The 26,257-nt window shown below is 39.4% G+C and overlaps 1 protein-coding gene across 1 annotated transcript in view; it reads right to left on the bottom strand.

Annotated features, from left to right (window-relative positions):
• Positions 1 to 20,693, bottom strand: part of LOC110967998 (cAMP-dependent protein kinase inhibitor beta-like) — a 31,869-nt gene extending 11,176 nt beyond the window's left edge. Inside the window, exon 1 of the mRNA XM_022217790.2 lies at positions 20,456 to 20,693. The gene's annotated coding sequence lies outside the window, so the exon portion shown is untranslated. The remainder of the gene's footprint in view (positions 1 to 20,455) is intronic.
• Between the last annotated feature and the right edge of the window lie 5,564 nt (positions 20,694 to 26,257).

The following is a 26,257-nucleotide window of genomic DNA, read 5'->3' as shown; positions in this document are numbered from 1 at the left end:
AATTTGAATAATCTGCCTGTCTCTGCCGAATTTGTGTCTGGCACCCTTGGCAGCAACAAGTGCAGTTAAACGTTTGTCTTTTACATCACCATGGAGGAATTTTGGCCCACACTTCTCTACACTGTCACATTAGATGGTTTTTGAGCATGAACTGCTCTTTTAAGGTCTTACCACAGCATCTCAATCGGATTCAAATTTGGTCTTTGACTTGACCACTTCAGAACCTTCATTTTGTTCTTTTTGAGCCACTCAGAGGTTTACTTGCTTGTGTGCTTTGGGTCATTGTCATGCTGCATAAACTATTAGCGTTGAGCTATAGGTCAGGAACTGATGGTGGATAATCTCCGGGAGGATTTAGTGATAGAGAGCAGAATTCATGGTCCATCAGTTATGACAAGTCGTTCAGGTCCTGTGGAAGCAAAGCAGCCACAAACCATCACACTACCATGTTTCACTGCTGGTATCATGTTGTTCTTGTGGAATGCAGCATTATCTTTACACCAGATGTAACTATGTCTTCTAAAAAGTTCCACCTTTGACTAAACAGTCCACAGGATGTTATCTCAAAAGTTTTGGGGCTCTTCTCGATTTATTTATTTATTTTTGCAAAAGCCAGACAAATCTTTATGTTCTTTTTGGTCAGTAGTGGTTCGTGCCTTGCAACTCTTTATGGATCTATTTTCTCTCAGTGTCTTCTTTATTGTGGAATCAATTACACAGACCTTAACTGAGGCCAGCGAGGTCTGGAGTACGTTTGACGTCCATCTGGTTTCTTTGTGATCTCCTGGATTAGATGTCGATGCGCTCTTGGAGAAGCTCTGGTAACCCATTCCTGGGAAGGTTCACCATTGTGCCATGTTTTCTCCTTTTGTGGATAATGGCTCAAATTGTGGTTCTCTGGAGTCCCAGAGCCTTAGACATGACACTGAAACCCTCCAGAAAGATAAATGTTAATGATTTTGTTTCACATCTGCCCTTGAATCATGTACTGCTTTTTGAGACTCTTTAGCTACTTTACAATACCATGCAGGTTCTATTTAGTGATGTCTAGACTCCACAAGCCTGACAGTGAGTGTGTCTGGTGAGATTGAACCCAACGGGCAAATTAATTTAGTCATTTAATTGATTGGTAGCTTCGTAGGGAATTACTTTTTCACATAGAGGAAAGTGGGCTGGACAATATTTTTTTTCAATAAATTAAATCAGTATTTAAAAACGGCCTTTTGTGTTTTCTTTGGTCGTCTTTGTTTCATCTTAAAATTTGTTTGATGATCTGAAACACTGAAGTGTGATGACTAAGCAATAATAGAAGACGACTATAGGAGGGCTAATATTTTTTTCAGAGGACTGTTTATAAAAAATACATGAGTATTTGTAACATGTTCAGATGGATTCAACTTCTGTACATCACATACATAAAAGAAAGCTTTAAAGTAAATGACACGTATGTATTTTCATCTCTTAGGGAGACTGCAGATGTGCATGAACAGTGTTGTTTTCAGTAGTAAAACAGGACAAAGAGCTGGGAAAACTGCTCTCTGTATGGGTCAGGAAAACACCAATTTTGCTTGTTCAAGCCTCACAAAAAATACATGTACAAAGCAGAATATGAAGTAACTTAAATATGAAAGTGAAATGCACAATTTCAGACACTCCTTATTTTGGCTGGATTACAACAGCACAGTTTTACACTTTTTGTCAGTTGATCATTAAAGATCGGTTTGAGTGATACTTGTACAGTTTTGCTCACAGATTTAATATTCTAGACAAATTACTGTTATATCAGTATCAGTGAAACAGTGACTACAGTCATAAGAAAACAGTATGTTAAAGAGTCAGTGACAGATATTTGAGCATTTCAATTACACGCAGGCCAAATTATTTTAAACAGAAATGCACAAGGTGAACAATTAATAAAAATGACATTTCATGTCTCCTGTGCCACTCATTAAATCGTTTCTAAATGTATTTTTGTGAGGCAATTTCTTACACCACCTGTCATTTCTATATACTGATACTGATGCATCTGTAATAAACAAATATGAGCTGCTGTATCTACCTGACTGATTTATCACTCTAGGTCTTGTTTGTCCTGATTTAAGACTCTCCAAGCAAACCAGAATTAGTTCCAATTAAGAGCACCACATGAAAGTTATTTGGAGGACATTTCTTGGAAAATATCCAAAAGCAGAAATCCTAATCCACAGTAGTGTTCAGTCTTAATAACTTATTTGTTCTCAAAATGCTATTAGTTATTGAATCAATGGCCCCTGATAAAGCAGATTACTACTATTTTAAGAAAGTTACAGCTAGCATATTGTGTAAAAGAAGAATAGATTCTCATCTTTCAAATGGCAGCTTTTATCCTTTCGTTACGTGAAATCCAAATAAGTACTTTACTGCTCTGTGTCCCCAATATAATTTAAACAAAAGCAGACCAAAACAACACAAAGTCAATAGGAACAAAATGACTGACAAAGTTATTAAAACGTCGAATGATAGAATGAAGCACCTGTGAAATATGACAAAATGTATAACAAAACATACAGGTCTGGCCTCTGCAGTTAGCTCAGTGAGTAGGATGAAGGTTGAAGGTTAAAGTCCTGCATTATAAAATACAAGGATTTATTGGTCAAGTCCAGGACTGCAACACGTTCTTCATTATGAATTATATGTTGCTAAAATCCTGATCATTCGTTTGGTGTGTGTACGTGTGTGTGTGTGAGTCCATAGTGAGACCTTAACAAAGCAGTGAATTGAAATTAAGTCATCTTTTCACTTGTAGTATAATTAAGCAAACTGTCAGATGTTATTCTTGATATCATTTGCATGCAAATTAGTAACTAAAGCAATCGAATAAAGACCAGTACTCAAGTACAGTAGGAGTACTTCACATTTATACTTAAGTACAGTACTTGAGTAGATGTGCCTTTTTATATTCTTAAACTGCACAGTCCATATAAGTGTTTGTGAGCCTCAGTACAACAATATCAGCAGTGGTAATTGCCTTTATAAAGCCATATCTGTCAAAGCGCTCTACCCTCCAAACAAGAGACAATGATAGATATCAGTTGTGCCTGCTGCCTGAGGCTGACCTCTACTCTGCTTCTCATCAGTCCAACACTCGCAGTGTGACAGCAACAGCCCCTGCACACAGCCTCTTAATAGTGTCCACATGACGAATCACGGTATATAACACATAAGGGGGCAATAAACAAATGTAACATAATCTCATGTTCTGGGCATTTGTGGCATCATCTGAAGATATGTTAAATTATGCATCAGTAAGTTGTTAGTGTTTTGAACTGACAGTCTACTCTGCTTGGTAAGAATGTGGGATCAGTAACAGAATAATCCAGAGGCAAGTTCCTTCACCAGACAGCCTCACCACAGCAAATCCAACCCTATATGTCAATCTGGAGTGTCTTGTCTTTGTTTTGTATCCCCCTCCTTTCCTACAGTCATGGTATTAGTCAGTCACTAAGACTGTGGGGGTTTAGGTCAGGAAACTGCATGCGTGCCAGCTGAGGAACTGCACAAGAAATGATGTTTACACAGCCTGCACAGACACCAGAAGTTTTAGATGAATAAATAATGCTTGGGATTAAGTCTCTCTCTATTTTTAGTCCTTCGTACGCATGATTATTCCCCATCTTTCTCCCCATTTTTTTCACTGTTATTCTAAAGCTTAGCATGCTCTAGCTGCCATGGAAACTGCACCATTGTTATAAAGGCAGCAATATAGTGGAGGAGGGGAGCCATGGAAGAGTAAGACTGTCTTCTGCTGCATTTGTGTTGTGTTTTTTCTGCTCATGGAGACCTATTTTCTAATGCTGTCATACTAATATTAAGTTTGGGGAAAGTGGGATTATTGCAAAGCCATGAAAAAAACAGGGAATGTAGTATAAGGGGATAACAATTTGTAGAAAATCAATCGACGAAAATGTACTGACAGCATGATACAAAACGAGAACCATGCTATGCTAAATTAAAAAGCTAAATACAAAATATAGCAACTGGGAAAACATGTAAAGGAAGGACACATTCTTCACACATCACATTCTCATTAATTGGTGCATAGAAGGTCACACATACAGTATGCAGAAAAGCTGGAAGGTGAAAGTCAGCTCAGATTTAAGCAGTCGGTTTTCAAAAAAGCTGTTTTTATGCTTCCTGAGCAGCAGGAGTAAAGGAGCAGACAGAAAGAGAGAGAGAAGGAGGCAGGGAGGAAGAGAGAGAGAGAGAGGGAGAGAGAGAGACAAAGAGGTGAGACTGATCTAATGAGACAGCGTGATCACAGCCTCCCCTCAGATCTTGCAAACATCCCAGGCAGATCTTGCCGTCTTTTCCGCTGATCCGCACAGCCCTTCTCACTATGGCTGCCTGCTTTCATGTTCAGAAGCCAGACAAAAACACATCAGCACAGGCTTCTACTTTGTAAATAATTTGCTTAGGCTATGCATCTTTTGAGAGAGAAACTGTCAAGGCCTTCTGCTACAAGTGTGAGCATCTACTAAATTACTCAAACGATGCTCTTGGTCTGCAAAATGCTAAAATTTTCAGGAATTACACTGTGAGCCAGCCCCTCTAGTTTACCTTTTAGTCAGAGAATTGGATGGACAGATGTGTTATTTGTACTATCAATATGATCACCTGGAGTGCCCTGTGGTAGTGACAAAGTCTGCTTCAGAGGGTTATCTATCTAAATGTGAATTCAGTTCTGCTGGAGTCATTCAACTGATCTGACTCCACACAGCAACTGGCCAATCCTACCTTAGCAACTGTACGCTATGTATGGCAAGTCTTCACACGCCAAAGCCCCATGTGAGGTAATCTCATGAGAGAGACAGAGCTAGCAGGGTGGTGTATCGGAAAACATCTAAAAACACATAAGCAAACTGGAAGGAATGGATTCAATAGTATTTAGGTTTAGCTGCAAACACTAGGGCGGCAGGATAAGTAGATTACTTCCTAAAGTACTAAGCTATTGTGACTTCTCAGGCCATTACATACTTAGCAAATGACGTTAATGGCATTAGCAAACAATTTGGAAAACAATTAACAAACAAACATGCATGTATGAATATGTTCTTTTGTCTGGGTAGTTTTTCATGGTAATCATCCAAACAATATTACTAGTGCATGTCAAAGAATCAGAATGTCATTAAAAAAAAATCTATTTTGTTTGGAATTTTAATTTTTAAAGCAAATTTTCATAGTTTCTTATTCATTATGAATAAAGTGAAACAGTTTCTGTCTTACTTTTAATGAGTATGGCTTATAGCTCATGAAAATCAGAAATCCAGTATCCTAAATTTTTGAATATTTCCTAAGATCAATCAAAAAAAAATAAAAACAAAAAAGATTTACAATGCAGAAAATCAATTTCCAACTTCTGAAAAGTGTTCATTTATATGCTGGAATCTTGGTTGGGCTCCTTTACCACAAATGATAATACCCCATACGGGGTTTTGCAGAGTCCGGGCAAGTTGGCAATCAAGCACACAACATTTGGTAATTTAGTTTAGTAAGTGCTGCTGGAAAACGTAATTGGCATCTGCATGAACCAGTCAGCAGACAGAAGGAGGAGGTGTTCTAAAATGTCCTGGCGAAGGTGATGGCTGTATTGACTTGGGACTACTACTACACCAACAGATGACATATCACCCAACATCATGATGGACTGCAGAAACATAACAGTAAACTTCAAACACCCTGGATTCTGTGCCTGCCTTAATCTGCAAACTAAATAGAATCTCCATGTAACCTCGGTGGGTCATTAACTAGTCAGGATGCCTGTGCCATGTAGCTTCACTCACATTTATCACAAAATAATTTGCATTAAAACCATTTTAGAGCTCTAAATCATAGCAGCTCTATACATTAAAAGTCCAGCTAGAAACTGAGTTGTCAGCATTCTAATGTCGCTAATGTTAACAAGAGCAATCCGAGATTTCTGACCTCCGCCAAGGGAAGATGATACGAAGTTGGAAAATCTAAATCTGGATCCAGAATCCAGATCCTTAACCGGATCAACACAAAATTTGAATGGAGTCTTCCCTGGGCCAAGATCCACCTCTGGTGAAAATTTCATGAAGATCCGACAAGTAGTTTCCGAGAAATCCTGTCCACAGACACGCACACAGACAGACAAATAAATAAACGGACGGATGGATGGATGGATGGATGGATGGATGCATAAAATAACCTCCTTGGCGGAAGTAATTAGCTGATTCACAGTTAATTAACGGTTGTTAGAACTGACCCCAAACCTGATGAATGAGAGCCTTGCCGTACAATGCAAATGAAACTCGAAGGGAAAAAGGAGGTGCAGTCAGCATGCGCATTTTGTTAGGTTTAAGGCACTTACTGGTTCTAAATGTCACATGCAGAACCTTTAAATCTGTCACACTGTCAATGTGAGCTATATATGTGCCATGCTGGGTCTTAAGGCTTTATGAGCATAGCAGGCTTAGTGAAGGGTTCACTGTAGTCTAATATGTTCATAAAATAAGGGGAGAAAAATCAAACGCTGACAGTAACAAGGACTATGAATACCACAGTAACCAACTTTAAGTCTCAATAAAGTCGATAGATGACAATGACAAGCACTCACTGACAGTATCCTGCTGCACTGTTTATTGGTGCACTGGTCCAAACAGCACCTCACGTCACAGTCCATTTAAGAGCATCTACAAACTGCTGTCTCTGCAATTAACTGCATTTAACGCGCAATAACAACAACAAGCCATTATATGAAATGAGGCCAGCAAAGTGGCCTCCATGTTGCCAAATACGAGACAGATTGAGCAGCTTTTCATAAGGGTCAATCACAACAACAGAGCACCCAGCTATTTACAGCAATTAGCACACTTGACAGAAAGCTGTAAAGAATGGCTGGCAGGCAGCACTGGCAAAGGCCTCTGGGATGATCGCAAGAACAGAACAGACTGTTTTGGTGGGAATATGACTTGTACAAGTCACGTTCTGGTTCGGTTCAGATTATCAACTAATCCTGGCCATACACAAACACCCTTTCCAATTTCCTCTATTAGAGATTGCCCCAGCACTACAGAACGTTCTATTTTTGCCTGTGGGCAGACGCCCATATGACACCAGTGCTGCTACTGATTTCTACTGAGTCTAATTAGACTGAGTGAAAGTGAGTATGGATGATGGCATCTCATTCCCATATTTTATTGTTTGGTCTGACTATAGCGAACCATTATAAAAACAATAACTCGGCTGAATATGTATGACAGATATCTGTAATTTAGTTCCACATTCTTGTCTATTCACGTCAACTGATTTATAACTACTTGTAATTCCAGTTTCATGTATGTACAGATCAATTCTGACTCGTCATAATTTTATCTCAAGATATTTTTAATTCCCCACAATGCAAGATATCTACATAAAGTTTACACTGGTCAGAATAATGCTGCAGATATCTTACATGGAATTCTGCCAAATCAAAATGGGACTATAGATGTCTTGAATTAGAATTTTGGCTTAGCAAAATGATGTTGCGGATATCTGTAGTCACATCAGAAGACACAGCAAGCTTTTGAAACATACTCTGGCACTGCAGCTGCTAACACATATGGAAAGCCATTTTACTGTCCTGTCAGAGCAGCCCGGGGCCAAAGTTCCAGTAAATCTCCATCATAAGTTTCAAATAAACAAAGATCTCCTTCTCCACAAACTCTTTTCTGCTAAACTCTGATCTTTTATAGCATCTTCTAACGAATTTATCCACCACAGCAGACACCACATTACCAGATATTAAATGTTCAAACAGCTTGTGATAGGCTACAATACATGCATGAGTTTGAGAAGCATTGCTATTGAGTTGCGTTGTTTGAGAATTACTGGATCTTAGCCTATACCAGACAATAAAAGGATATATGTATCTCTCTCTTAATTTTGAAGCCACCTGTGAAACATTTAGACTGCAACTTTGATTTTAAAAAATTATATTGAATTATATGATGAAACACAGAATTATAACTAGAAGTACTACACTTGCAAAACATATGTTCCACCTAAACTATAAACTGAACTAAATTAATGTATTAGTGTTGTTTATACATACACATTAATTTAATAGCTGTAGCTTAGTAAAATTTAGTATGTCTCAATTTTCACAACCTGCTTGATGCAAATATTACTGAGCCCCCCAGGAGACATGTGGTAGATGAATGTTGAATGAGATAAACGCTGAGTCTGAGTAAATTACAAAAGTGAGGACTAGATTGATAAATGGTGCACATGGATTAGTAAAGAGTGGGAAAGTCCAAGGCGACATCTTCAATGCACTATTTTTTCTGAGCAAATGTCCAAAGCACTAAGACTCTACCTTGGTATAAAACAGAGAAATCTTTACAAGAGAGCAGCGTCCATCACGGAACATTTGTTCGTTTTTCATCTCCTCTTTTATTAAAATAGTAAATAATAAAATAGTGTCTCTTTCAGCATATATTCAATTCTAAACAAAAAAAGAAAAAAGGGTGTTTCATCAATTGGACTTTAGTAGCAGCAGTAAGGTCAAGAGACTGAATCTACTCCATATGTCATGCATACAATGCATGTGTGACACCCGGAGGACAACATGCATTGCCGTTGCCTCAATATTTCAGCACAAAGCCTGTTGTTTCAAAGAGTGTAACCAAGGCCATCTTCCACCTCAGGGGCTCTATGGAGCACACCATCGTGTCAACAGTGGTGTGTGCCCCAGTGGTTGCAGTTGCACGTGCTGCTCCGACACACAGGCCACCACCAACAGGCCTCTGGCACTCACTGATGACAACCCTGGCAAATGGGCCATCGACTGACACACACAAAAATTTCTCTAAAGCCAACACACACGTGCTCTGCCACCCTGCATCAGCAGTAGTGTCAGGCTCTTGCATAGGATTTGTGTTATTAAATTTGCACTCAGGAATGGGGGGAAAAAATGGGTCTGAACTTAACAGAGGACAGTTCTCAAATATTTTATTCAGCTCCTCCAAGAAAAATCTCAATATTTTCCAAGATCAGATTGGACATAGGGCTGAAATATGGTCTGTCTGTCCATATCAGAAATACATCACACAAAAAGTCACAGTGCAAAGCCTGCCATCCCGGGGTGTGTATGCAATATTGGGGTAATCCTGCACTTTTTGGTGAAGTGGTTTACATTAAAAAAGGCCACAAATAGTTTTGTGTCAATTGGAAAAAGAGAGCAAAAGATAGAAGTACACTCGTGACATTAAGTGGGAGTGCATACCACAGAAAGAGTTAAACAGAGCCCCAGTGAAATCAAGTCCGAAAGATGTGAGGAGAGGACGTTTCTAAAGTTATCTGACCATCTGGCTAGCTGTTCAGATGGAGTATAAAGTTGGCCATATAGTCCCACCAGCATGTTTTCGGTCTGCCTTCACAGTTACCCTTGAATATCTCTGCAGCTAGGTGTCCATGAGAAATCCTAATTTGATGCATCCAAACTGGCTTCTCTGAAGGCAAAAGACACACTGAAACTATTTTAATTGCATTGTCCCCATTAAATAAAAAACAAATAAATGAAACAAGACATGTGATGCTGAGCACTATATTCCACCACTACCTAGGATAAATGAACTATCCACAGAAAGAGATTAATCTTCAGATCCTCTGTCTGTATTCAAGGTGGCTAGGCGTGCAACCAACAGAATGGGTTAATGTGCCTATTGTTCAGATAATTATGCATTTGTTCCAAAAGAGCACATCACGTTTTCCTCAACATGAAGTTATCAAACTTATTTTTTCCAACCTACACATCGCATCAATACTAAAGATAGTCCTATTTATGACTACAACACCTTTAAGACTGCATTAAGTCTTTTGTTTTTAAATATTTTTTATTTTATTTCTTTTGGTGGTAGTAACTCTGCCATTTGGTGATGGGCATGTAGTTTGTACAGTGAGTGTATCAGGGCTTTTTGGCTGAAACTGCTGCCTGGTGCAGTTGGAAGACAGCTAATGAGGGTGATGTTCAAAAGCTAGCTGCTCACTGTGCCTGTCTGCTGTTTGGTCCGATTATTGGAAAAAATATCTATTTGCTTCAAAGTGATAAAAGCAGAGTTGCACTGGAAAAGTAAAAATAATGACACTGAAAGAGACTAAAAAGCTCCATAAAGCTGAAAGTGGGTTTGATGTGAAAAACCACCAGTACAAATGATACACAGTTGTTCTTTATTCCTTATGCTATAAGAAAATATTTTGGCCACACAGCATTGATAGATCATGATGTCTTAAAGGCCCCATATAGTTCTACTTTTCAGTAAATTATTCACAGTCTCAAATGTTCCCATAATGTGTCCTGGTGGTTAATTTATTCAGGTATAATGTCTGGTTTTAGCCCAGTTCTAAACAGGTTGTTTCACTGTTTGTTGCTTTGAATGTAGCTGAGTTGCTGCTGTTTCTGCCTCCTTCAGGAGGAATTCTCTGCATCTGTTATTGACAATGTGGAGCTAAACAGCTGACCAAATGGCAGCCGACAGACATGAATGAGTGCATTAGACCGGGACTTTCTATCACTTTTAATTTTCTCTCTGAATGATAATTTTACATGTAAATATAATTGAATTCACAGCACAGTTGTTGTCTTTAACTTATGTGTATGAAAAGTTTGCCAGACAATGCTGCGATTACAAAATCTGTATTTTAGTGATTCAGAGTCGCAGCTTAGAACTAGCTCTGTGGCGACTGCTTGATAAAATGTAGTCGTAAAGAGCTGCCTTTCAATCACTATTTCATGCTTGCTCTGTTGTCTGATAAGAGACACTGAAAAATACGTGAACGAGAACAGCTTTACCAGGAAATCAGCTAATCTACATCACAGTATACGTGAGCACAGAGAGCAGGAGAGAAGCATACATATAAATATCGGCTGAGTTTAGGTTGTGTTTAAACACAAGACAACATTAGAACACAATAACCCACACAGTCCTTGTTTATTTGTTTAAATCCGTTTTAAAGTATCCACTAATGCATTATTGTTTAATACAGAGCTTTGACTTGAAGGCCTAGCTAATGGTGACATTAGCCATGCAACGGGCCAACACTAAAGAAGTTCTTATTGCAGTTTAGGCATTACCATTATTAATAACAGTATTACACTCCTCAGAAGCAGTGAGTGCACAAAGACTCTTGTGTTCACTCTTGCACTTTGTGCTTCACTTGTGGGTGAGACGTTCTACAGTTGCCAAAAGAAGCCCATGATAATGGTAAATAAACCTGGTGAACTGGGTGCACTGTGGGGAAACTGATCATTCTTAATGACTCACCTGGAGTCAGCGGTCAGAGAGGAGGCAAAAAATTATGCAAACTTGTAGCTGGACAGCTCTTGAGTCCTCACTTTCTACTCAACACCAACCACCACCAGAACTGAAGAAGCCTCTTGGATGAGAGGTGAAACGTCTTCAAGGAACTTTCTTAAAGCTTGTGTCCGGAGTTTCCGTTTGTTTTCAATTTATGTATCATTGTTTAACAAAGCTTAAATGTGTTAGTCTAGTTCGATACTATAATATAATGTTAGTATGACACGATATGAAAATTTATTCATGAGCTCCGCCTTCCTCTCATAGACCCCCATGTTATTCCAAAAAGCGCCGGTCGGCAGCTAGCCAATCAAGTTTGAGCTTCCGCTTTGTCATGCTGTCAATCAACGGTTACGCGCACAGCGTAACGCCCATACAGAGGTGCGCGAGTTACGCACTACGCAACCGCTCGCACATTTGTTTTGCTTGTGGAGGAGAGAGCATCATGGATCAGCAACTTCCAGAAAAGTTACCAATCCCACGGCTTGTCAGGCCAAGAGACTGCAGGACGTTTTTTGGTTCGGGGTGCTCGTGTTGCTCCCCGATCACGGCCTCCATAGCCCGCCTGACGGCTTCGTTTAGATGCCCGACCTCTGGAGGAAGATGTTGGGGCGTCTGGGACATACTCTTCGTCAGAGGAGTCATGCAATTCTGAACTCTAGATAGAAATAAATAAACAATGTAACACATATACACGCGTAAATGCACTAAGTTTGATAAACAACATCATCGAGAGGGATACACGAGTGTAATCACAAGCGTGCACAAATAAAGGGGCATCACTGGGTATCTCGCGAAATCAGAGGGAGGGTGAGACCAACAGTGTTTTGGGAGACGCTGCGATTCAAACTCCGGACACGAGCTTTAAAGTCCAGTGGATTGATTTAAACTACTTTGGACTTTCTACTCACTAACTCAGAAAAAATCTACCAGCCTGGACTGCTCGAAGGCTATCTAGTTGAAGGGGGTTTGAGGAATAGAGCATTTTAATTTCCTCACAACTTATAATTTACACCCTCAAGTTTTCAAAATATGCAAAACACGATACATTTATTTGTATTGTAAACTTGACATGGCATTACAGAACATTATTGTCCATTAAGTGTCAGTTGATTCATAGTCCAATAGTCACGCTCTTCTAGCTCTGCTTTTGGTCTCTACCAATCCCGAGGGACATATCTGACTCTCTAGCTGCAAAACACCTCACTGTGTTCGGCAGCTAGATGCTAACTAATACCTGTCTGCTCAGCAGGTTATGTGAGGTGGCTTTTCTCTAAAACTCTTTTGTTGTGCTGTCGACAGTCGAACAGTTGAACAGTCAGTTTGAGTCAGTTTAAAAGAGTTGCAGGCCCAGCTAATCATTTTCTTTCGGCTCATCATTGCAAGCAACCCCTTTCACACTGTCATTTGAAACTATTTGCCTCCCTACAAATATCTTCTATTACATCATCTGATATTTGTCACAGTTATATGTTTCAGATCATCAAATTCATTTTAATATAAGACAAAGATAACCAAGAAAACACAAAATGCCATTCTTAAATGTTGATTTCATTTACTGAAGGACATATACTGCTCAGCCCCACCTAGCTCTATGTGAAAAAGTTATTGCCCCCTCAGCTACCAATCTGACAAATGACCAAATTCATTTGACAACTGGGTTTAATTTCACCAGACACACTCACATATGATTACTGCCAGGCATGCGGAACTAAACAACACTAAACAGAACCTGTCTGTTATTGTGAAGTAGCTGAAGGGTCTCAAAAAGCAGCACATGATGCCATGTTCTAAAGAGGTTCAAGAACAAATGCGAAACAAAGTCATTGTCAGTTATCAGTCTGGAAAGAGTTGCAAAGCCATTGCTAAGGCTCAGGGACTCCACAGAATACAGTTAAAGACATCCTCAAATGGAGAAAACATGAAACAGTGGTGAAGCTTTCCAAGAGTAGCCAGCTGAACTGCAGGCCTCACTTGCCTCAGTTCAGGTCAGTGTACATGATTTCACAGCAAGGAAGATAATGGCATCCATGAGGGAGTTGCAAGGCACAAACAACTACTGACCAACAAGAACATAAAAGCTCATCTGACATTTGGGAAAAACTATCTCAATGAGCCCCAAAACTTTTGGGCTAACATCCTGTGGACTGATGAGTCAAAAGTGGAACTTTTTAGAAGACATGAGTCCGTCACATGTGGTGTGAAGCTAATACTGCATTCCACAAGAAGATCATATCACAAAACATGAAACATGGTGGTGGTAGTCTGATGGTTTGGGGCTGCTTTGCTTCCACAGGACCTAGACGATATGCCATAATTGATGGAGCCATGAATTCTGCTCTCTATCAGAAAATCTTCCTGGAGAAGATCCACCGTCAGTCCATGACCTAATGCTTAACACTAATGGTTCATGCAGCATGACAGTGACCCAAAGACAACAAGCAAATCCACCTCTGAGTGGCTCAAAAAGAACAAAATTAAGGATTTGAGTGGCCGAGTAAAAGTCTTTATATACAGTGACACAATCAATATTGAATAATGCAGTCTTCCTTGGTACTCTATTCTCCTTTGTCATTCAGTACAATTCTTCAGTAGATAAAACTGACAACAACCAAGGACAAGATTGTTTTGATTTCTTTGTGATGATATGTAAAATTTTCAAACGCTCTTCCCTTGCTGCCATATGAAAATCCAAATATGCAAACTTGCCAGGTGCAGCCATAGAAAGACATCTTCATTAAAAACCTTGCTGAATGTTGCCAATTATAATACAATTGAAACAGCATACTCCCACTTACAGTCGCTCTATTTGCCGGTCATCAGAAAGAGCTCTTCAGATGGTAGATGTATGACAAACTGTTTTGAGATGCAGTGCTTGTTTCTAGGACAGAGGGAATTCCACGTGGTAATTACAGGGGAAAACGAAGCAGCTGATTCTATTGTATGGTCTGATACACTGAAAAGGTCACTGATCTGTGGCTTGGATGGATGCCTTGGAAATTACAATAAACCCTTTGTCTTCACAGAATAGCCATCGCAATTTACGTACTGCCGGACAGGCCGGCAGCAGCTGAGATGACATTGATGACCCACAGTCCTTTCCTATAGAACCAGGCAGTGGCATGCTGTAGAGGGAAGTCTATTGAGTTATGCTGCAATCCCACTGCCTCTCAGGCTGGGCTGCTGGGAAAACATGCATGGAGAGGATGAGGTCAGAACAGTCTAACACAACTTCTTAGAGGAAAAGGCTTTCCTCTGTTCCTATTATCATCCTCTATCAGCTACATCTCTGCAAAACATGTCTACTGCCTCATGTGTCCTCCACTGTCAGGTGGGAAAAGAACTGACTGACAAGTTTTAATGGCAGAAAGATAAAAGCAGCTGTAGCCAAATGGCAGCCAGTCATAGGTCGCAGTAAAGGGCAATGGGTTTTATAGAAGCAGCGGTCTGGACTACACTCTTATAGGTCACTGGTCAATACAGAGGAATAATGAATGACTAGCATTTAGCCCAGCAAATTACTGTTTCCACCCTCAAAGTGGTACGGCTCGCAATCAATGGGAGCTGCATTTAGTGCCTGGTGGTAAAATTGTATGCACCAGGTGACACTGGGCTGTTGTTTTATCTTGCTGCAGAGACGCAGACTTGAAAAGGGGAGAACACTTTTCTTTACCCAAATACCAATTTGTTGGCAGGCAGCCGATGTGTTAAAAAAAAGTAGGTTTAAACTGTTCAAAGAAACATATGTTCGTACACACAGTGGACACAGTGTTGTATCACACTCAAATCTCTGGCTCTCCAAGTGTTCATATTTAACTAGTCCAAAGACATGTATGGCAGCTTATCTGGTGATTCTAAATTGGCTTTAGCTGAGTATGAGCGTGCATGGACTGCTGGGACCAGCAGGGTGTTAACCAGGACAAACCCCATGATCCTGCACAGAATAAAGCAGGAATAGATAATGAATGGATATTGATCATTGATCAGGCTGAAATGAACTTCCTCTGCAGGGTAGCTGGGCTCAGCCTTAGAGATAGGGTGAGAAGGTCAGACATCCGAAGGGAGCTCGGAGTAGAACCGCTGCTCCTTCACATTGAAAGGAGCCAGTTGAGGTGGTTTGGCCATCGGATTCAGATGTCTCTGGGGAGGATTCCTTTGGAGGTTTTCCGAACATGTCCACCTGAGAGGAGATCCCTTGGCAGACCGAGAACTCACTGGAGGGATGATGTATGTCATCTGGCCTTAGAAATTCTCAGGATGCCCCAAGAAGAGCTGGAAAGCGTTGTTGGGGGGAGGGACGTCTAGAATGACCTGCTTCGTCTGCTGCCTCCACGACCCGACTCCGGATAAGCAGAAGGCAATGAATGGATGGATGGATGGATGGATAGTCTGCTGGCTGTGTTGTTTGAAGTGAGTCTCTCCTGGACTGTGAGAGAAGCAGCAGCATGTTGCTGCAGTCACAGTAAAGTGTTGCTATCACACCGGTAAATACGTTTCCTGTGTGCGCATCCTTTGTTCACGGCCTTCATATATTTTATTAGATTGAATTTATGAACGGCAATTAAATGACTGATCATTAACATTATATTTTCATATTTACTTCGGCAACTTTACTATTTACTCTTACAACTTTACAACATTTGCTACATTAAGGTGACTGTAACGAGGCCATCATACAATTTGTGATCTTCACTTATTAATCAAACAACTCAGCAGCAGTTCAGTTACATATGTGAATAATCCTAGACTCACGATTTATAATGACATGGAGGCATTCAACTCATAAAGTGCAGACAGATAGCGGTAAATTCAGGTAATATGTAACTTTCTCAACAATGCCTTCAGAACTTGAACTTTGGAACCAGTTCCAAGTTGGAACCGGTTTTTGATGCCTAGCCCTAGTGCTAACACAAAGCTGAAAGATATTCAGGTTGTAAAAACATAAAACAAGTTCAACTGCACTACCTAATATGGCTCAGTGGGTAGAGTGGCCGTCTTGTAACTGGAAGGTTGCCGGTTCAATTCTTGGCTCGTTGTGCTCATGTTGAGGTGTCTCTGAGCAAGACACCTAACCCCTAATTGCTCCTGGTGTGTTGTGGTTAGCGCCTTGCATGGCAGCTTCCGCCATCAGTGTGTGAATGTGACATATCATGTAAAGTGCTATATAAATACAACCATTTACCATTTAATAAGCTACCACCAGGAAATCAATTTAATTTTTGCTTGGTACGTGACAGTTTAGTACAGAAAATACATTAGCTACATGTGGCAAGAAAATGCAGACTGCACTGCCTAGCAGTCTAGCAGACAAATCTGCACTAATAACACACAACAACAAAAAATATTCAAGTTCTAAAGACAGAAAACAATTATTTTTGTGCACTAACATATATTTAAGAAGGTACCACCAGGAAATTATTTTTTAGTTGATAAATGACTAGTAGGATTAATGATTTATCAAAGTTGTTGATCATTAATCCAGTCACTTATCATGTAAATTTTCAGCACCAAATCTGACAGAAAAGTTTGGTGCAGACACTGCCTGCTACAGTAATGACAGCAACTCTGTACAGTCAGTACATTATCTATTTCTTGATTACAAACACAGAATGCATGGGAAAAAAAATACAGTATTCAAGCTGTAAGGACAGAAAACAAGTCAATCAGCACTACCTTGCATTTAGGACATTAGCACTCACAAAGGTCTATCATTTTTGCTTCATAAACTACTAAATTACACCTAACCTCAGTCAATAAGGTAGCTATTTGTTGTGAATGTAGATGCATTATTGCTTGATAAACAAGAAAAATACTCAGAGAGTGCAGTACTCCACCAAGGGTGCTCAATCGTATGATTTCCGATGGATAAATCTCGATAAATTCGCACCGGTGGATTTGTATTGGATTGAAATCGTGTGATCGCCAGCAGGCAGCTGACATAGTGTTCACTTTATGACATACAGTAGTTACAGTGACGCTGTGCCGCTATCTCGCAATGATACAGAAATCTTGAACAAATCTGTGGATCCAGACTATAAGCTGCATCACTGCCAAAATCTAATGAGGTGGTCTATGTGTCATTTCTGGCCTTCCCTGAAAAGTTCATCGTCACATAACTCCACTGCATTCCGTGATGGAGTAATAACTTATAAGACTAACCAGTCATCAAAGTTGTGGTTGATAACTTTCCAATTAAGAAATAATCACACAAATACAGTATATTTCTGCACCACCCCTGTCACTTATGGTTTGTGCATAAATTGCTAGCCACTGTAGGTACAGTCACACAGCACTACATTACATTTAAGGTGCTAGTGTTAGCTAAGTTCACCAGTTTTGCCTGATAAACAAGTAAATGAGTGCTAACATATGTTATGGTATATTAGCCATTTGAAGTGAATGTGTGAGCATCATTGCTAAGACAAGTTTATTACACCAAACTTTACAAGTTTTGAGATTGCTGACTTGACAGTGGGAGCTCAACACAACAGAACAGCTTTAGATGGCTTCAGTGTAAAATTATATAAATAATACGGACTCTATAGTGCTCAGACCTAAAGCACACTCAGTCTGTTTGTCCATCTTGGCTCTACAATTAGAGAAGTGTTAGATAGGGGATAAAGATAAGCTGCTCAGCAATGTGGAGGCCACTGACGATTACGCAGAATTTATCGGTAAAGCATTCACCTGTTTACTGATTGCAGTGGCAGCCTTTGTTCCTCGTAAAAGATAAATATAGAGCTGAAAGGGGAAGTTCAGGAGGTTAGAGATAAAGGACTGAGCAACGTCTGGCACCTCTGCAACTCCAAACCCAGAACGGGTGGGAGGAGGGCATGTGGCGCGATGTCATCATCTGTGTTAACACACAATGACACAAAGCCTGATTTCCAAGAAAGAGCAGGATGCAGAAAGCGAACAGATGATAGGAAGCCAGATGATTCAACCAGCAGTGACAGAACAGAGCAGGCTGCCGGCGACGACAGTGTGAGCAGAGCACCTTCACTTCCCATGACAAAATATTAACCAGAGGAGTTTAGATATGACTACAACTGACTGCTCCCCTCTGCATCATAAAACACTGACACAAGCACATTTGCATGATTCCTAATCTTCTGCTTATTTCTATGATGTAGTCTGCCAACCTCAGTGGTATGTGGGTCACTGCTTAACTAGGATATGTGCATTATATTAATGGTTAACTTAGAGCTACGCTAATTATTACATCTGTGTAAACAATATATAAAATGACAACAAATAATGTCAAAAGTGACACCTGTAGTGAAAATTATCCCCCAACTCTGTATTTCCCTTCATCTCTATAATGTTTTTAGGCTTACTTAGCTATTTGTTTTGGTTTTCTGTCTACAAATATATTATTGTAGTTCATTTTCACCAATCTCGTTAGCTCCACCGTTAGTAAATAAAGGTCGGAAGGAGGCTGCAAGAAACGGAATTACATCTCAGATTCCCAAAATCACAACTTTAGATGAATGCTAATATTGCTGATTGCCTGCTGGATGAGGAAACAGACAGTTACCATACTATAATTTGATAATATGTCAATTTTGTGGTTACAGTTTGTTTCACTGCGTTTAAACTTAATGCAACTTTAAAATTATAGCCTACACAGTACATTTTGTTACATTAAATGTTGGTAATGCAAAGCTAACCAATATGAAAGATTAGTGATGCATAAATGTTTGCTTTTATAACAATTTTAGAACAGAATCAGAGGGAATTATGGATCTTTATTATCCATGCTTCAAGAAGAATTTAAAACTTGGTGTGAGCAGTGATAGTCAGCAAATCAAGTTCTAGCATTGTCCACAACATTTGATTCACGGGTAGTCACTGTATCACCAAGGAAAAAGAACCACTGAACTGAGACCAAGCACTGAGACAGATTTTCTTCAGCTATGACCTCATGGAGATGTAATTAACATGGGTGAAATCATAAATTAAAGGAAGTGCCTTGGAGCTGAAATGAATATTAAAGATAAGGAGGAGCTGCTGGTACCCTAGTAGACCCAGATTTCATTTGCCTTACCTTGCATTGTGTAACACAGTGATGATTCACTAAAGCGCTCATGCAAGAAGACAGGACTTAACAACAGACAGACAGACACAAACTCAGGGTTTAAATTTTTACATTTTTAGCTCCACATTTCCAAAGCGTAAAGACTGAGGGTCATTCATGGCCTTTGTATCGGAATGGACCTGTGGAGGATGTATTAAGGAAGAGGACATGAAGAGCAAAGCTAAGGGTTTAGTACATTTAAGAGTTTATCATGTCTAGCAGCCAGTTAGAGTTCTGAAATAATAATTTTCATCACAGATTGTGGTTGAACAGCCTCTCATGATGGAGTAAGTGGTAAATTGTGTCTATTTTAGGACTGCAGAGTAGTCACATTTAAATCACTGGATACAGGCACACTATACTTCCGCCAAGCCTTTGTTTTGACCTTCCAAAGCTAATACTACCTTATTTTTTTTACTTGCAGGCCTGTTTCTTATTGTAAACGGTGATGTGAGTCATTTGAACTGAAATGAATTCCGAAACAACATTTCTTGTGAACAGATACTCCTTTTCTAAATTTTGAAAATTTCAAATTAAGCTTAATGTATTATGGACGTGGTTACAGTTCATCGTCTGAAGGTCATGAGTTACACACCTTTTAATAAACCACAGGACACAATCCAGCTGTCATAGAGCTCTCTGCTGGGAGCGGGTGGCATTTTCACATCCACAGCTGATGCACACAGCGCTGTGAGATCATGTGGAGGGTGACAGGTAGCTGGAGCTGACTGCTGTCACCACAATAAGGAGCAGTTACATCTGAATAAACCTGCAGCTGATGACAATGATATAACACACGGAAATGTGCTGTTTATCCTCCGCTTGTTGTTGTTTTGATTTTTTTTTTTAATTTCAGTTTCAGCGCAGAATGGCACCATCATGCTCTACTAATTCCTCCCTGTACGCGTCTAACATACTGTAACCAGCAGACTGTCCTCTGGCCGTGCAGCAGCTTTATTGACTCTCAGCAGCAGCGGCCAGTCTGCTGCCCTACCTGTGGAACAGGTGACGGTGTATGTGCGCAACGACGGACACTCACCAACTGATTTCAGTGCGCTTCGCCAAGGAACGAAAAAACAGGGAGTCCCAAGTTGAAACTAGCCGCCAGCCACCATCCTCCGCTGGGACAATACAGAGAAAGTGCGCAGTGTCAGCGAGTCCGTCCGATACGACACATTCCTCTGCTTCAGGGAGCGGAGCCGCCGGAGCCGCGACACCAGCGGACTGGAGGAGCTGCCGGAGCGCTTCAGTGCGCGCGCAGCAGCAACAGGAGGAGCGACAAGTTGCACGTGCTGAGCCCTCAGCAGACAGGAAGAGGTGCTTTCAAAGTAAGAGCAGGGCAGCGCTCAAGAAATAAAACCGAAAAAATGGCAATGTGGTACAAAATGCATACATCTACGTTTAAATCCATCAAAAATTAAAAGGAGCCGTTTTCAGCAAACCGACATTTTTTCGGTGTACGCGGAAAGGGTGGAGTTACAGGAGCTACAGGAAGAGGTGTGCACTTTCTATGTGGCTGAACTTCACTTACTGCTGCAGCCATGGAAAACCAAAAGCACCATTAATTGGCTGGCATGCCAGGCAGATCAAACCACCCCTTTGTACAACATCAAACCCTAAAGAAATGTTGCTTCACAGTGCTCTAAGAATAGAATAGAATAGAATAGAATAGAATAGAATAGAATAGAATAGACTTTAAAACTTAATTGTCTGTCCAGGAATTCTTCTTTTACAACACCAACTTTCTGCTTCATCAAAAAATGGCATAATAGCACTTTTTACAAAAATACTTTCTTCTGTCATGCACAGCTGAAGTTCAAAGTATCTGTGACCAATCAGTATGGAGCAAAGACAGATAAAAGCAATGCTTCAACAAAAAGTGTCTGCCATTGTTAAATTACGTTGTGTTTGTGGGTTATACAATCTTCTGAATGCAGGGGATTTAATATTAATAGAATCACTTTACCCCACTTTGCAAAAGTGGACATTTCAGGCCGCAAAACTCTGTTTCAAGCCATAAAATTCCTGAAGACAGCAGCCTTTGAGCCACAATGTTTACAAGCATGTCTTTGGTTCAGACTGTCTTCAGATGTGATAAAGGCAACTGCTGTTCTTTTCCTTGGTCTACCTGTTAGACATCTGTTACTTAGTACATCAGTGGTTTCTTTCTTCTTCAGGACATTCCAAATGGTTGTACTGGCTATGGCCAATGTTTGCGCAATGGCTCTGATTGATTTTCTATCTTCTCTCAGCTTCTCACCCATAGACAGCTCTCTGGTTTTCATGTTGGTTACAGATGTTCAGTTACAATGAGCATGCATGGAATGTTCAGTTACAAACAATGAAAAAGCATGGAATGTTCAGTTACAGCCACTGAGGATGCATGGAATGGTCAGTTACAAACAATGAGGATGCATGGAATGTTCAGTTTCAAACAATGAGGAAGCATGGAATGTTCAGTTACAAAAAATGAAGAAGCATGGAATGTTCAGTTGCAGCCACTGAGGATGCATGGAATGTTCAGTTACAGCCAAGTAGGATGCATGGAATGTTCAGTTTCAAACAATGAGGATGCAAAGAATGTTCAGTTTCAAACAATGATGATGCATGGAATGTTCAGTTTCAAACAATGATGATGCATGGAATGTTCAGTTTCAAACAATGATGATGCATGGAATGTTCAGTTTCAAACAATGAGGATGCATAGAATGTTCAGTTTCAAACAATGAGGATACATGGAATGTTCAGTTACAAAAAATTGAAGGTGCATAGAATGTTCAGTTACAGCCAAGTAGGATGCATGAAATGTTCAGTTACAAACAATTAAGATGCATGGAATGTTCAGTTACAGCCAAGTAGGATGCATGGAATGTTCAGTTTCAAACAATGAGGATGCAAAGAATGTTCAGTTTCAAACAATGATGATGCATGGAATGTTCAGTTACAGCCAAGTAGGATTCATGAAATGTTCAGTTACAAACAATGAGGATGCATGGAATGTTCAGTTTCAAACAATGAGGATGCATAGAATGTTCAGTTACAAACAATAAGGATACATGGAATGTTCAGTTACAAAAAATTGAAGGTGCATAGAATGTTCAGTTACAGCCAAGTAGGGTGCATGAAATGTTCAGTTACAAACAATTAAGATGCATGGAATGTTCAGTTACAGCCAATTAGGATGCATGGAATGTTCACTTTCAAACAATGAGGATGGATAGGATGTTCAGTTACAAGCAATGAAGGAGCATAGAATGTTCAGTTTCAAACAATGAGGATGCATAGAATGTTCAGTTTCAAACAATGAGGATGCATAGAATGTTCAGTTTCAAACAATGAGGATGCATGGAACGTTCAGTTACTGCCAATTAGGATGCATGGAATGTTCAGTAACAAACGATGAGGATGCAAAGAAAGTTAAGATTCAAACAATGAGGATGTATAGAATGTTCAGTTTCAAACAATGAGGAAGCATGGAATGTTCAGTTACATGCAATGAAGTTGTATGGAATATTCAGTTACAAACAATGAAGGTGCATAGAATGTTCAGTTACAGCCAATGAGGGTGCATGGAATGTTCAGTTTCAAACAATAAGGATGCCGTTTTCCGCAACCCTACATTATTCCGGTGTACACAGAAAGGGTGCAGTTACGGGAGCTACAGGAAGAGGTGTGCACTTCTATGTGGCTGAACTTCACTTACTGCTGCAGCCATGGAAAATCAAAAGTGGTATTAATTTGTTGGCATGCCAAGGCAGATCAAACCACCCCTTTGTACAACATCAAACCCCCCAAAAATGAAGAATAGAACAGAACAGAACAGAATAGAACAGAACAGAACAGAACAGAACAGAACAGAACAAAACAAAACAAAACAAAACAAAACAAAACAAAACAAAACAAAACAAACAAAACAAAACAAAACAAACAAAACAAAACAAAACAAAACAAAACAAAACAAAACAAAACAAAACAAAACAAAACAGAATAGTCTGTATATGTATATGTAGTCCTGCGACAGACTGGTGACCTGTCCAGGGTGTCCCCTGCCTTCGCCCGAGTCAGCTGGGATAGACTCCAGCACCCCCCGCGACCCTAGTGAGGATAAAGCGGTGTATAGAGAATGGATGGATGGAAGAATAGAATAGAATAGAATAGAATAGAATAGAATAGAATAGAATAGAATAGAATAGAATAGAAAAACTTTATTGTCTGCTCAGGAATTCTTTTTTTACAACACCAACTTTCTGCTTCATCAAAAGATGGCATAATAGCACTTTTTACAACAATACTTTCTTCTGTCATGCACAGCTGAAGTTCAAAGTATCTGTGACCAATCAGTATGGAGCAAAGACAGATAAAAGCAATGCTTCAACAAAAAGTGTCTGCCATTGTTAAATTATGTTGTGTTTGTGAGTTATACAATCTTCTGAACGCAGGGGATTCAATACTAATAGAATCACCTTACCCCATTTTGCAAAAGTGGACATTTCAGGCCGCAAAACTCTGTTTCAAGCCATAAAATTCCTGAAGACAGCAGCCTTTGAGCCACAATGTTTACAAGCATGTCTTTGGTTCAGACTGTCTTCAAATGTGATAAATATGAAGGAATGTAAAGGCAACTGCTGTTCTTTTCCTTGGTCTACCTGTTAGACATCTGTTATTTAGTACATCAGTGGTTTCTTTCTTCCTCAGGACATTCCAGATGGTTGTACTGGCTATGGCCAATGTTTGCGCAATGGCTCTGATTGATTTTCCATCTCCTCTCAGCTTCACAATTGCTTATTTTTCACCCATAGACAGCTCTCTGGTTTTCGTGTTGGTTACACCTCTAACTATAGATGCAGTCTATACAGGTAAAACCCAAATATGAAACTGAACGCAGACACGGAGCATTACTTATTGTATGAATAATAAATGTAATAGGACACAGCATAGCAGCAAAACGCACATCGGTCACATGTTCCAATACTTTAGCACATGAAAAATGGGTGGGCTCAAACAAAAGGTGCTACCTCCAAAGTTGTGTACCAGCTCCAGATGTAAATACCTGGAAATAAAAGCTGAAATGTTGATCTCTTGTCTCATATTTATCGATTAATGTTAAACCCAAATGTTTTCAGTCTACAGCTAAAGTAAAGGAATTGGCCTCACTGTTCAAATACTTTTGAAGGGAAGTGTATATTTGCGCCAACACATAATGACTAAAAAATGGAAAAGCATCTTTAAAGTAATTCAAAATTTAAAAAAAAACACCAAAACATATCAAAGCATTTAAAAAATCTTTCAAAATAAAAATATCTTAAAATAAAAATATATACAAAATAAAATTAAATAAATTAGAAAAACCCAAAAGAAAACATTATTTACATAATATCAGAAATGTCTTATCAAACAGCAAAAATTAAAATGAAATAAAATAATGTATCTTAAAGAAATACAAAAAAATGTAAACATGTTTCAAAAAATATTTACAAAAATTAAAAAAAATATCAAAACATCAAAAATGTCAAGAATAAATCAGTAATTTTGTGTTGCAGTTTAACTACTTTTATTGTCCATTGTGTCTAATTTTCATCTTTAAAAGCTGTCATAGTGAAACAGAAAGACCAATATTTCCCTCTGAGATGTGGTGGAGTGAAAGAAGAAAGTAGCACAACATGGAAATACCCAAGTAAAGTACTTCAAAGCTGCACTGTACAGGGACTGTCTAAATGTTCTCAGTTGATTTTCATTTGTATTTGTATCCCACTGAATGTTGGTTGGTGTAGAATATTCGATGTGGTGGAGGCTAACTGTTTAAATCCAGCAGGTGGAGACATTTCCTCACATTAGAGCCTGAAAACAGAAACGGATTCAAGCAGCAGAAACCTGAAATCACTTTCAGCTTTTTATTCTCATAGAAACAAGAGTTTGATGTGCAGAGCTGTATCACTGTGGTTGTCATTGGAAACTACACTATATTTTACAGGTATAACTACACATTTCCCATTTCAAAAGGCCAGTAATTTAAAAATGTGTCCTCTGATGGAGCTCTTGAATCATCTGGATCTGCTGGAAACTATTCTGTGTCCTCACAGAATTTCATGGCAGTGGCAGTTTGGGCATTTCTGGAGATATTGAACCATTTAAACAGCTTTAAAGGTTCTAAGGGTAAAATACATAAATTCACAAAATTCTGCTAGACTTTTAGGTTTGGTAAACACTGAACATCATCTTTCCTGAATTCTGTCTGAAATGATGCAAGTTGACCCACAGATTGGTGTTCTGTTAAGAATTGAGAGACACTAGCTTCTAGGTGTAGGAGGTTTGGGCCTAATCTAGGAATTAATTGTCTACTTGTGGCTAATTGTGCAAGTATTAGACACTTGTTACTCCTTTTGCATTTTTGTTTCAGTAAGGGCAGGTAAGGCAAGCTTTGTTTTGAAAGCTTTCACATTGTTAATGCAGGTTTAGTGTAGCATGTTTAAAATTTCCAGTAGAAGTCCTTCTTTTGTGACAATAATTTCATTCATTAGAATAGCGCTCTCTCTTCAGTTCCTCCTGACATGTCTTAATTATTATTAATAGTTAAACTAATTTCAAGCCCCCTTTCTATATACTGTATGAGTATACTGGGAGAAAAGTGGGCTAATGGTTCTGAAGGCAGCACAATGCAGCACTGCCATTTTTTGGAACTAATTGAAAGTTTTCGCCCCTTCTTATTTGTGGTATTTTTTCCTCGACTGCAAAAAAACAGCTTCCTGCATTTCCAGCACTTTATTTTGTTGCTGGCATAATGTTTGCCCACCACATACCTCGTCACACCACCTACTCCTCTCCTTGCAACTGTTACATTGCC

This window comes from Acanthochromis polyacanthus, chromosome 11, assembly GCF_021347895.1.
Source record: "Acanthochromis polyacanthus isolate Apoly-LR-REF ecotype Palm Island chromosome 11, KAUST_Apoly_ChrSc, whole genome shotgun sequence".
NCBI lineage: Eukaryota > Metazoa > Chordata > Actinopteri > Pomacentridae > Acanthochromis > Acanthochromis polyacanthus.
The sequence above is the reverse complement of the archived record's forward strand: the minus strand, read 5'-3'. Positions and strand labels throughout refer to the sequence as shown.